At 38.1% G+C, this 12,787-nt stretch overlaps 1 protein-coding gene across 17 annotated transcripts in view; it reads right to left on the minus strand.

Moving 5' to 3' along the window:
• DLGAP1 (DLG associated protein 1) overlaps window positions 1–12,787 on the minus strand; it is a 1,139,806-nt gene that overhangs the window by 788,204 nt on the left and 338,815 nt on the right. The window contains exon 5 of one of the 17 annotated variants that reach the window (XM_049901324.1): window positions 11,544–11,660. The exons of the other annotated variants lie outside the window; for them this stretch is intronic. The gene's annotated coding sequence lies outside the window, so the exon portion shown is untranslated. The remainder of the gene's footprint in view (window positions 1–11,543; window positions 11,661–12,787) is intronic. 17 annotated transcript variants of the gene reach the window in all.

A 12,787-nucleotide genomic window follows, 5' to 3' on the forward strand; every position in this document is an offset into this window, starting at 1 on the left:
CGTAAGTGCCCACGCAGAAAAGTTAACAATATTCTACAAGGGGTCTATTTTTAGACTAATAGAACTAGTTTATGCAAAAGCAAATCTGTACTGCAAAAAGATCTTTAAATGTTTGAAATAATTCTGTATAAATTTTAAGAGAAAAGTAACCTTTTCTCTTCCCACATTGGGTCCAAAATAAGTGAATTCAAAGGCTTAGCCACTTTGCAAAGACTAATTGCTCGTATTGATCATGACCTAAATTTGCTTCTGCACAGTTTATAGAGCTGCATTAGGCGCTGGGCCCAAAACCCCTGGAGCAGAAAATCCACAACCATCCTAATGACATTACAAAATGGGGGGGGGGGGGGAATAATTATTTACATTTATTATTGTGGAGACAAAGATCATTTGGTTGGTAGACCAGATAGCTAGGTCTTCACTAGTTAATACTGCATTAAAATATGCTACTTCAAAAGCCAAGAATTTTCCCATTGGGCTTTGCCAGGCCATGATTTCAGTTTACCTAGAGAAGACAAATTTCTCAGTGTAAACACAAGCTCATTTTTCTACATCTATTCAATAAATCGGGATTATGCTTAATACTCACAAAGAGACATGCTGATTTCCTTCCATGGTGGTGTTTCTAAATGCCAATAAACCTGTAGAGAGAGGAAAACACTCCACCTGGGGTCCTAATACTGAGATAAAAAGCCAACAGCCTTTTCTTTTTTAATATAAAAGGGAAATCACACATGCCTTTGTTAATGGTAGGCATGGAATCTGCCTTTCTGCTGCACAGAGCTGTAATTCGGGGAACTCATCATGCTCATGCATGCCACCATGGGTACAGCGTTTCTGGAGGAAATGCATACACAGCTTTGGTGGAAGAAAGCTGCCCACCAGACGAGCCATGAATTACATGTGCCCTGTGGCCAGCCTGGTGAGGGAGGTAGAGATTCTTCCCTCCTCCCAGCCTGCTCCTGTGTGCCTCTGACGCTTTGAATGACACATATGAGATCACCTAATGAGCCAGACTGTGTACTCCCCTAGTCATTCTTTTCTTGTCATCGATGACTATGTATTTTATTTGTAAGTGTATTATTGAAGAGATTGTTTCTTGGCAATTCCTACTTGTTATTGATATGGTTTTTTAAATTTTTATTTCATTAAGAATTCCTCAGAGAGCGAAGCTTTTTTTTTTAATTACTAGAGAATATTATTTTTAAAAGTGTTAGTTTCAAAGCACACGTTTTAATAAAATTATATCACATTAATTCAGTCATGTGCCACATAACATCCATCTGGGCAATATTAGACCGCATATATGCCTATGGTCCCATAAGGTTACAACAGAGTTCAGAAATCCCGATTAGAGAATGGCACATAGTGAGCATAAACAGACGTAGCGAACTGTTCAGCAGCTTCTCACAGGCAACATGTGTATCTCATGGCTCTTGTGAAACTATTCCCGTGAAATTTCCTCTGAAATACCACCCAAGTTTTTCTGCTTATCCTCTCTGCTGCCACCCCAGCCCAGCCAGCCATCATCATTGTCCAGGATTATTCCAGAAGCCTCCTCCTGGCCTCGCAGATGTCCCGAAGAGTTCCTTCACACCATGGCCAGAGAGTTTTAAAAAAAAAAAATCATTCTCCCCACCCCAACACCCTCCACAACTTCCCATTGCCCTTGAAATAAAATCTAAGCATTTTCCCCTGATTACAGGGTCCTGCCTATGGTGTGTGCACAACATCCAAATCACATGAAATAAAATGTGACATAATTTTATTAAGTTACATATGTTTTCATGTATATTTTTTAAATGTGATGTAATTACATATGTATATAAAATATATATGGAAACCCTGGTGGCCTAGTGGTTAAGAACTACAGCAGCTAACCCCAAAAGGTCAGCAGTTCGAATCCACCAGGCGCTCCTTGGAAACCCTGTGGGGCAGTTCTACTCTGTCCTATAGGGTCGCTATGAGTTGGAATCGACTCAACTGGCAACGGGCTTTTTTTTTTTTTTTTTAGTATATAACATATATAATAATACAGGGTAACTATGAGTCAGAACTGGCTGGACAGCACCTAGCAACAACATACATGTTTGTTGAAAAATTTTAATTTGGATAAAAACCAAAACCAAACCCATTGCCATTGAGGTTGATTGTGACCTGCAGCAACCCTATAGGACAGAGTAGAACTGCCCCATAGGGTTTCCAAGGAGCTGTTGGTGGTACCCAAAACCCATTGCCGTGAGTCGCTAGTGGTAGGTTGTCTAAAAATTAAACATTGTTACTTATTTCATCTGTCATAAATTTTCAATAAAACCTTGTGCCCAGGTTTGGAGCTATGAAGAAATAGAAACTTCCTGTCCACTTCTAAGGACTACAGTTTTCTTCTCTTAGAAATACAAATAGAGTTTTTTTTCCTGAGAAATAATATTCAACTATTATTGGAATAAACAAAGTCTATTCACAATAGTTATTTTCATTTGAAATATTTCAAAACATATCTATCCTATATGAAATATATTTAAAAGATACTAATGGCATAAAAGAATTTTATTAATCCCCTAATTTAGAAAGAGTAGCTAGAAAGAATCTACTTCACATAAAACCCTCTTACCAAAAGTTACTTTTTTTTTTCTCTCCATGGAGATGTATTTGAGACTGATATTTTTCCTTTAAACAATTGCTTTGTTATATTTAGAACATCAAAATATGTTTTCCATAATGAAAGATAAAAATGAATTTTTTCCTATATTTTATATACGGTTCTATAAGTTTCATGACTGCATTATGAATTTTGTGATAAACTGATGAGACCTGACAAAACGATCATATTTCTAAATGTTCTGTCAATCTAAGAATTCATACCAAAGAAGTCTTTATATAAATTTTACTTCATATAAAGCCTGAATCCTAAATGATGAAAACCACAGATATAGTTCTAATTATACTTTTGCAAGTCCTCATGTAGTACTTACGTAAGATTTAATTACAACAAAAATATATCTACCGTCTTCATCGCTAACACCCTTATCTACGCTACCACTATCTCTTCAATGGACAACTTTAATAACCTCCTAACTCCTCTCCATTTTCATTTTTCTCCTTTATAATCCACTCTCCACAGAGTAGCCTTAGTGATCTTTCTTAATCACAAACACATCATGTCATATTTGAGTTTTAAATCCTTCCAAGGCTGTAAGCATAATGTTTACTCTTTTCTTCCTTTTCTGTGGCTAAATGTCTCTCATTTTTCAGGATTCAGTTTAAATGCAACTTCCTCCCAGAGGCGCATTCTGAGCCTCCAGAGCGTTGACTAAGAACCTGTTACAGTCTCACAGAATGCTATAGGCCTCCTTCAGTGATACAGTGCCCTCCACAATTACTCATTGGTTGTTTATCTCTTCTAAAAGCAAGCAAGCTTCCTGAGGGTACAAAATTTGTATCTATATCCCAAACCTAGCACAGAGCCCAGCCCATTTCTTGCATGACTAAATCACCACAAAGATAAACAAAACACAATGAGAGGATTCATGGTAAACAGATGACAAAGAGGGAGAAGTAATCAAAATCAGATGACATAATTAACTAATTCGACGGCACTGGGGAATTAACTAATTGGAGAAAGAATTCAGCAGTACCTTTGGTTTAGTATATAACTTTTCTTTCAGGCTATAAAAGAGCTCTTATTTATAGAATTTACTAAGGGTGTTGGGGGGACTCATTTTGTTACAATCCCTCTCCCATTGTCCTCAGAAAACTTTTTAAAAACAGACAAACTGGACTTGAATTTCTGCTTTGTTCTAAAGCTCCTGATGACTGAGTAAAAGGAAGTAGAAAGGTTCTCAATGTACAAGAATCATGGATTTAACAAGTTCAACTTCAAAAGAAAGAATGGGACTATTGTAAACATATCATCTGAGAGCTAATGCAATTTTTTCTTCCCCCCAAACAGCCAGGTCTTAGAATACTGGAGTAAACTTAATTTCATCCTTAAAAGCAGAAGCTATGTTTGGAATGTACTTATCCTGCAATAGCAACTAGTCAGAACTTCACTCTCTGTACTGTCCCTGAAGGCATGCTTCCAGAACACAACTGTACCAGACTTTGCAAAGGTAGCCTCTTTCTTGCTTCCCTTTCTATGATTGTGTAACAACACTGTGTGCCTTTGCAAGGAAGCCCCATTTAAACTGAGGAGAAGGCAGCCAAGTAAAGATCTGGAAGGAGCAAATTCCACGCAAAGGAAAAAGCGAGTGTTCCCTAAGGTGGGAGTATGGAATCAAATGATGCCAGTGTGGCTACTGCCAACTGAGCCATGAGGTTAAAGCTGTAGGCAAATGCTAAATCATGGGCTTTCTAAGCTTGGGAGACATCCAGGGTATGTTTTAGGAAAAGAGTTGACAGAAGATGCAGATGAATGGCATTGGAGAAGAGAGGAGAAGACAGGAATCAACTTCTCTTTGAAGAAAGGCACCAATATTCCCAATTCCAGGAAAGGAAGCTTTCATCAGTTCACCCTTGAAGGGTGATGTAAAACTACACAGTGTGATAGATTTTGATATCTTCCTTTATGGATGTTCGCTTTAAATTTCTAATGTTTGTCATTTGTGTAGTTTCCTGCCTGCACTGACGGCTCTGCAGAGGAATAGAATTGGAAATCAAAGCTATCAAATACATTGTTACATTCAAGCGAGATTCACCAAGAACTGAACTACTCCACACTCTTGGCTTTACAATATGGCTTCTCTGGAGCATGTCGCGGAGAAGGCTGGGCCGGACGCAGGCCTGGACTGGATTTCTGTCCTGGGACACATCCAACTCTGGCTGGAATTCATATTCAATCTCATTTTTTATGTGTCCTTTATATTTTCCAAATTATGCATAAATTATTGAAACTAGGTCAGAAATTAAATCATCAGTTAAGTAAAGTTAAAAATTTCTGACACCTTTGCAATTTGCCCCATCCAAATACAAAGGCTTAGGAAGCTTTTTAGTAGTACTTAAGTTGACCAACGTGACTACTCTCTGAAACGGTACACAAACAATAGCTTTGGGGACAAAAGAGTTAAAGACTGGACTAACACCAATTTGAATTCTGGAATATAGGAGAAGTCTAACTTAACCAGAAAAAAAATGAAACAGCTTTATGGGTTTTGGTTTAAAAAGATATGATTATAGCAACAACTAGATCTTGCAGGATTTTATAAATAAATAAGTTTTGATAATATTTGGAGGAAAATATGACTCTTGTTAGTGTTTTATAAATACTGGCTGAGAAAATGAAATAATGAAAGAACTTGAGAAAGCTAAGAGAAAAACTGCTAAAATCCAGAGTTTTATATATTTTGATTTATAGTAGTGCATTACCTTTCTATCTGTTTTGGGTAAATTTCTGAAAGTTCAGGTAAACTCAGTGACACCTTCAACAATAATGATTGTGAATGACTTGAATCCAAAAGCTAATGCGAATATCTGGAAATTTAACAGGATAATACAGAGGTAGAAGATAAATTTTCAGGAGCTGTTCTTCAGAAGATTTTTCTTAATATGTATTTTTAAAACATTGAAACTAAAGTTGAAATATTGAAACCTCTCTTGTTATTGGTAAAAAATACAGAGATAAAGGGATTAAAATATATATTCTTCAATTATAAAACCATTAGCTTTGCTACATATGAAAGATCTCAAATTGGATTTGTTAATTCAAGGCCAAATCAATTTTTAAACTGTTCAGAACTAACTCCAATAAAGACTTCCTATTAATAATCATATATATATATGTATGTATGTATATATATGATGGTATTTAAAACATAGCCTAGTGTTTTACTTAACATTTTCCAGATTTACAAATTATTTTTGAGCCAAAATCTAGCAATGAAAAACTCTACCTATAAGAGTTATTTTGAATTTGAATTGCAATCCTACTTTTATTTTTAACCAAATTCAAAGCTATATATATAAGTTTTGAAATGTTAGGCTATCTTCTACTACTTACTAATGAGGGTACTTACAAAGATCATTTGAAGAAAAAGAAAAAAATACAGAAAAACTGAAATTGCTATCGCCAAGTGATTGGCTCTATTACAGAGGCAGGAATACAGTAAAGAAAGGTAAAATGTGTTATCACAGATATTCTATGTGCATTTGCAGAAACCCAAATTAAACAGTTCCTATCCAAGAGTCACAAGACATAGTATATGAGGGGCCATAAAAAATCTATTCAGCATCATAGCAATACTCTGCTTGTCTCTTTGGTTGACTTCCCTGCTTTGTGGGGCTGGCAGAGTACATATGTGCTCAGCAGGCACTGTGCTAGTGTCAGGGTAGCTCAGAGGGCAGTACAGAGCAGACAGTGGACGTTAGCCAGGCTCCTTCAGTGGGTATTCGACAACTGTGAATTAAATACTGCATCAAATGTCCTGGGAGACACTGGGCTACAGCTGTGAACAGAACAGGCAAGATCCCCGTTCTCATGGGCATTACAGTAAAGGAGACAGATATCAAATAGTCGCACTTGTGTATAAATTATTACAAACTGAAAAAGGGCCATGAAGAGGCATTACAGCAAAGCAGACAGATAGCAAATAGTCGCACTCGTGTATAAATTATTACAAACTGAAAAAGGGCCATGAAGAGGCATTACAGTAAAGGAGACAGATATCAAATAGTCGCACTCGTGTATAAATTATTACAAACTGAAAAAGGGCCATGAAGAGGCATTACAGCAAAGCAGACAGATAGCAAATAGTCGCACTCGTGTATAAATTATTACAAACTGAAAAAGGGCCATGAAGAGGCATTACAGTAAAGGAGACAGATATCAAATAGTCGCACTCGTGTATAAATTATTACAAACTGAAAAAGGGCCATGAAGAGGTAGTCCATAAGAGAATATAAGGAAGGAAACTGACCTAGCCTGCGTACAGGCAAGGCTTCCAAGAATATTATGTTTAGGGAATGAAATGAAACTTGTCTATTCTTAATTTTAAAAAAACAAAACAAACAAAAAATGCTGCTTGCCATATAGACTTTATTTGCAAAGTTTCATATATTCGTCATTTTTCAAAATACCGGACGTTTACTACATGAACAGTGCCTACACAGCACTGCCAGCAATGCAAAGGTGAAGGTGGCGTAACCCACACTTTCAATATGTTCACTGATTAGTCGGACAGAAGGACCTATACTACTAAGTACATGCAGACTGTTTTGAGATCTGACAGAGGAGCAAATAAAAGCCAGAAGGAGTGTAGGGGGAAGGGGAGGTGACTCTCATGGAGGTCCCTTAGCACACGCTCACACTCTTGTCATTCTTTTAGTAAACTAACCTTATTTCTGGCTTCTTATGGATGTACATTGATTTCATCTTCCTCATCACTTTTAAAATTGTACAATATTGTATGCACATGCATTTTGTGAGATATCTTAAAACTTTACAGAAAGAGAAGGGGGCAAAAGTAAATACATATTAGCAGAAACTTAGGAAAGAAGAAACAGAAGGACCAGGAAGCCTTCTTTCTGCAACAATGCTTTCCAAGCCAAGAGAACCATACAAACATGGAAAAAGGAATTGTTGTTAGGTGCCATCGAGTCGATTCCAACTGAAAGGGACCCTATGTACAACAGAAAGAAACATTGTCTGGTCCTGTGCCATCCTCAGAATCGTTTTGATGCTTAAGCCCATTGTTGTAGCCACTGTGCCAATCCATCTCATTGAGGGTCTTCCTCTTTTCCACCAACCCTCTACTTTACCAAGCATGATGTCCTTCTCCAGGAACTGATCCCTCCTGATAACATGGCCAAAGTATGTGAGACACAGTCTTGCCATCCTTGCTGCTAAGGAGCATTCTGGTTGTACTTCTTCCAAAACATTTCGTTCTTTTGGCAGTCCATGGTATATTCAGTATTCTTCGCCAACACCACAATTCAAAGGCATCAATTCTTCTTCAGTCTTCTTTATTCATCGTCCAGCTTTCACACGCACAGGAGGCGACTGAAAACATCATGGCTTGGGTCACGCCCACCTTAGTCTTAGTGCTTTTCAACACTTTAAAGAGGTCTTTTGTAGCAGATTTGCCCAACGCAATGCGTCTTGATTTCTTGACTGCTGCTTCCGTGGGTGTTGATTGTGGGTCCATGTAAAATGAAATCCCTGACAGCTTCAATCTTTTCCCCGTTTATCATGATGTTGCTTATTGGTCCACTTGTAAGTATTTTTGTTTTCTTTATGTTGAGGTGTAATCCATACCGAAGGCTGTGGTCTTTGATGTTCATCAGCAAGTGCTTCAAGTCCTCTTCACTTTCAATAAGCAAGGTTGTGTCATTTGCGTAACGCAGATTATTAATGGGTCTTCCTCCAATCTTGATGCCCCATTCTTCTTCACATAGTCCAGCTTCTCGGATTATTTGCTCAGCATACAGATTAAACAGGTATGATGAAAGGATACAACCCTGACCCACACCTTTCCTGACTGTAAACCACACAGTACCCCCTTGTTCTGTTCAAATGACTGCCTCTTGATCTATGTACAGATTCCTCATGAACACAAGTATTCTGGAATTCCCATTCTTTGCAATATTATCCATAATTTGTTGTGATCCACAGAGCTGAATTTCTTTGCATAGTCAATAACACAAAGGATGACATCTTTCTGGTATTCTCTGCTTTTAGCTAGGATCCATCTGACATCAGCAATGATATCCCTGGTTCCATGTTCTCTTCTGAACCTTACCTGAATTTCTGGCAGTTGCCTTTCGATACACTTACTGCAGCTGCTGTTGAATGATCGTCAGCAAAATTTTGTTTGCGTGTGATATTAGTGATATTGTTTGATAATTTCTGTGTTTGGTTGGATCACCCTTCTTAGGAATAGGCATAAATATGGATATCTTCCAGTCAGTTGGCCAGGTAGCTGTCTTCCAAATTTCTTGGCATAGATGAGTGAGGACTTCCAACACTGCCTTCATTTGTTGAAACATCTCAGTTGGTATTCCATCAATTCCCGGAGCCTTGTTTTTCGCCAATGCCTTCAGAGCAGCTTGGACTTCTTTCTTCAGTACCATAGGTTTCCTGCTCATATACCTCCTGTAATGGTTGACCATTGACAAATTCTTTTTGGTGTAGTGTCTCTGTGTATTCCTTCCATCTTCTTTTGATGCTTCTTGAGTTGTTTAATATTTTACCCATAGAATCCTTCAATATTGCAACTCTAAGGCTTGCATTTTTTCTTCAGTTCTTTCAGCTTGAAAAATGCCAAGGGTGTTTAAAAAAGGAATGGAGACAGGGAAATATAAGGGATGTATTGGGAAAGAAGATACTGTTGGTAAATTGGATTGCAAGGTTCTTGGGAGATCATATAGGGCAGTAGGTTTGCAGAAACAGGTTGATTTAAAAGAAATAGTGGACCTAGAACGGTAGGCATAAAGGGCATTGGTGGTTCAGTGGTTGAATTCTCGCCTTCCATAAGGGAGACCCTGGTTCAATTCCTGGCCAAGGCACCTCACGCACAGCCAACACTAATCAGTCAGCGAAGGCCTGTGTGTTGCTATGATGCTCGGCAGTTTTCAAAAGAACTTCCAGGCTAAGACAGACTAGGAAGGATGCCTGATGAGCAACTGCCAAAAATCAGCCAAAGAATACTCTGTGAATTACTCGATGAATCACAATGGTCTGATCCTCAACTGATCATGGGGTTGACAGAGGATCTGGAGTGATTTGTTCTGTCGTGCATGGGGTCACCATGAGTCTGAGGCCAATGTGAATGGAACTCAAACCGTAGACAAAGGAGTTCAGATGCGAGTCTCTATCCTTTTGAGCCTCATGTGACTCACCTGCAACCAGTGAAGTGGTGATCAAATTTGTATTTGAGGAAGATAATTCTGATGGCAGTGTTAAGTGCCAGAGCATGGATCAGATAGATAGAGTTTGGCAATTAATTAAATGTGAGGCACAAGGGAGAGGATAAAGAAGTTCCCAGGGTTTCTATCCTGGACCACTGGGAAGATGGCGAGTGATGTTTTAACTGAGATACAGCAAATAGGAGGATAATTATGGAGGAGGGATGATGGGCTCCACTTCAATCATGCAGAGTTCAAGCTGCCAGCAGAATATCCAGGACTGGAATTTCTATAAGAGGTTAGAGTACAAAGATTTGGTGGCCATTTACACCCAGAAACCCCCCCCAAAAAATTGGAGATAAAACAAAACAAAACCCGTTGCCGTCGAGTTGATTCCGACTCAGAGTAGAACTGCCCCATAGGGTTTCCAAGGACTGGGTGGTAGATTTGAATTGCTCACCTTTTGGTTAGCAGCCATAGCTCTTAACCACTGTGCCACCAGGGTTTCCAGTAGGGAGAAAATATTGAATGAGGAAAAGGTGAGCCAACAATTATTTCCCAGAGCCTCATAGTTGCTGCAATACATGGAAAGTGACAAAACTTTGGGGAGAAAGATGTGAAACCCATTATTGAGGAGGCTCATGGCCTATTTGAGATGCATCCTGCAACTGGGGAAGAAATCAGAACCCAACAGGATCCTAAGTAAGAGGATTACCAATGAAAACTGAGCTTCTGGCTCCACAATGCCATGGCAATTCTAAGTAAGTACTGTAATGTGTCCACTTTAAGTGCTCAGCTGTTAACCAAAAGGTTGGTGCTTCAAGTCCCCCAGAAGGGTCTCAGAAGAAAGGCCTGACAATGTACTTCCAAAAGATCACAGCCACTGAAAACCCTAAGGAGCACAGTTCTACTCTGATGCACACGGGGTCACCATGAGTCAGAATTGATGAGAACGGGGTTGGTTTTTGGTTTGGGTAATGTGCCCACTAAACAATTGGTAGTTAACACTAGAGAATATACCTGAATAACGCATTAGTCAGATGTCACCTTTTAGTTATATTAGAATTATCATTGATAATACTGTAAAAATTCCCTAACCTTAAAAATGAAACTTATCAAATTTAATAGGCCAAAAGACTGGGGCAGGAATGTTAGCGGATTGATAGGCCCTCAGTTTACCATATTGTATTGAAAATTTCTCATTTTGCAGTTTTTTTTTTTTTTTAATTACATCTTAACCATGATCTAATTTGCCAGAATTTCAGCATGATTAAAAGTGTTTGGCTTTAAGGTCCAACTCACCTTTCTTCTCAAACTAGTTAAAGTTATAAATCAAATGATTTCTTACATCCCGGAGTTTTCTCAATGCAAGATTTAAAATTAATTAAGAAATTTAATATCATTCTTGAGATAATGCCATTCTCACTTACTTGCATTGAAGTGGTAGGTAAGGGCAAACACCAAACATCCTGTGGTTCAGGCAAAAGCAAGCATTGTGGTAGGAGGCAGGATAGGAAATGAACAGGTTGAGAAGGAAGTAGGACCTGACCCAAGGTTTCATCCTTCCAATGGGAGGTGCAGCTGCGGTACAAGGGGTGGTGCCCTAGATGACAGGACCTACTCCTCACCTACTATTTTTATTGGGAACGAAGGATGAGAGGCGCATTTTACACACATCTGTGAAAGTGGAAAATGGTGAAAAAATTCACCTGAATCTGGATGCAAGCGCTTGATAATTCTGCACAGATCTTCTTCCCTTGGGGAGGTGGGGTCACCTGCTGGACCTGGAGGCAGCAGGTCTTTGTCTCCTCTGCATTCACACGTCTCTACCAGAGTAGGGTAAAGAAGCAATGATTGCAAGCTAGTTACCATCATTGTTTCTATCAATTTTAATATGCACATTTTAAAAACATTTTAACATCTATGAAATAAGGATGCTTCTGACAATGACATGTCAGCTTAATTAGAAACATTTTTTTTTTTCTTACTCAGTGGTACAAAATAGTGTATCTTGCAACTGGTATCATATTAGATTTGGTGAATTAAGGTAATTGGGAATAATTCTGGTTATGCCAGAAGTGTGTCAGATGTGTTAATATCATCTGGCATGTGTGCACTGCAGGAAAAATGTTTAAAACCATTGCCTTAGAATAATCGCCACATATACATGGAGAATCTCAGACTTCTGGACTTGCCTTCAGGAAATAAAGCCATTAAAAAATATATATTTTAAGGGAAAACAATCTAAGTAGATTAGCTTGAGAATATGGAAGAGATGGGGAGAAAGTAAGGGACTCTGTTGAAACCTCAGAGGTAGTTCCTTCTCCTGAGAATGTTGGCATATGCTCAACAAGCTTTGTAAAGAGGTGAGAAGGGACTCCTGGTTGAAAAAAACATTTTGCAAGAGCTTTAAAGGAGACCATACAGCATAATGCTAGCTTGATTATGTGGGCAAATAACTTTATTCTTCAGAAAGTCCTACATTTCAATACATTTTTAATTGTCCATGTTGGCATCTTCATCACCCAAACACAGATGTTAAAATTATGGGCATACTTCCTTCTAGTCTTAGTTTCATAATCATATTTTATATTATTACTATATACATTCACAGTTTTGTATCTTGTGTCTATTTAGTTACAACTAAGTTACAGGTATTTTCCGAGTAGTCTTCAGTCTTTGTTAACTACTGTCCTTAATGGATACATAACAAATGAATAAAATCTCTTACATGAATGTACTTTATTTTACATGTGATTTTCCCTATTGTTCCCAAAGTTGGGCAATATAAGACTATGACATTATATTCACGTTTTATGAAATATTTCTTTAGGTAGAATTGAAGAAATAAGATTTACAGTATCATTGGGTATAAACTTCAGTATGGCTTTTGTACAGCAAGGATACCAGTTATTTGTGTATGATTTATAATGGTACAAATTCTATTTTAACT

This window comes from Elephas maximus, chromosome 11 (assembly GCF_024166365.1).
Source record: "Elephas maximus indicus isolate mEleMax1 chromosome 11, mEleMax1 primary haplotype, whole genome shotgun sequence".
Classification (NCBI taxonomy): Eukaryota; Metazoa; Chordata; class Mammalia; order Proboscidea; family Elephantidae; genus Elephas; species Elephas maximus.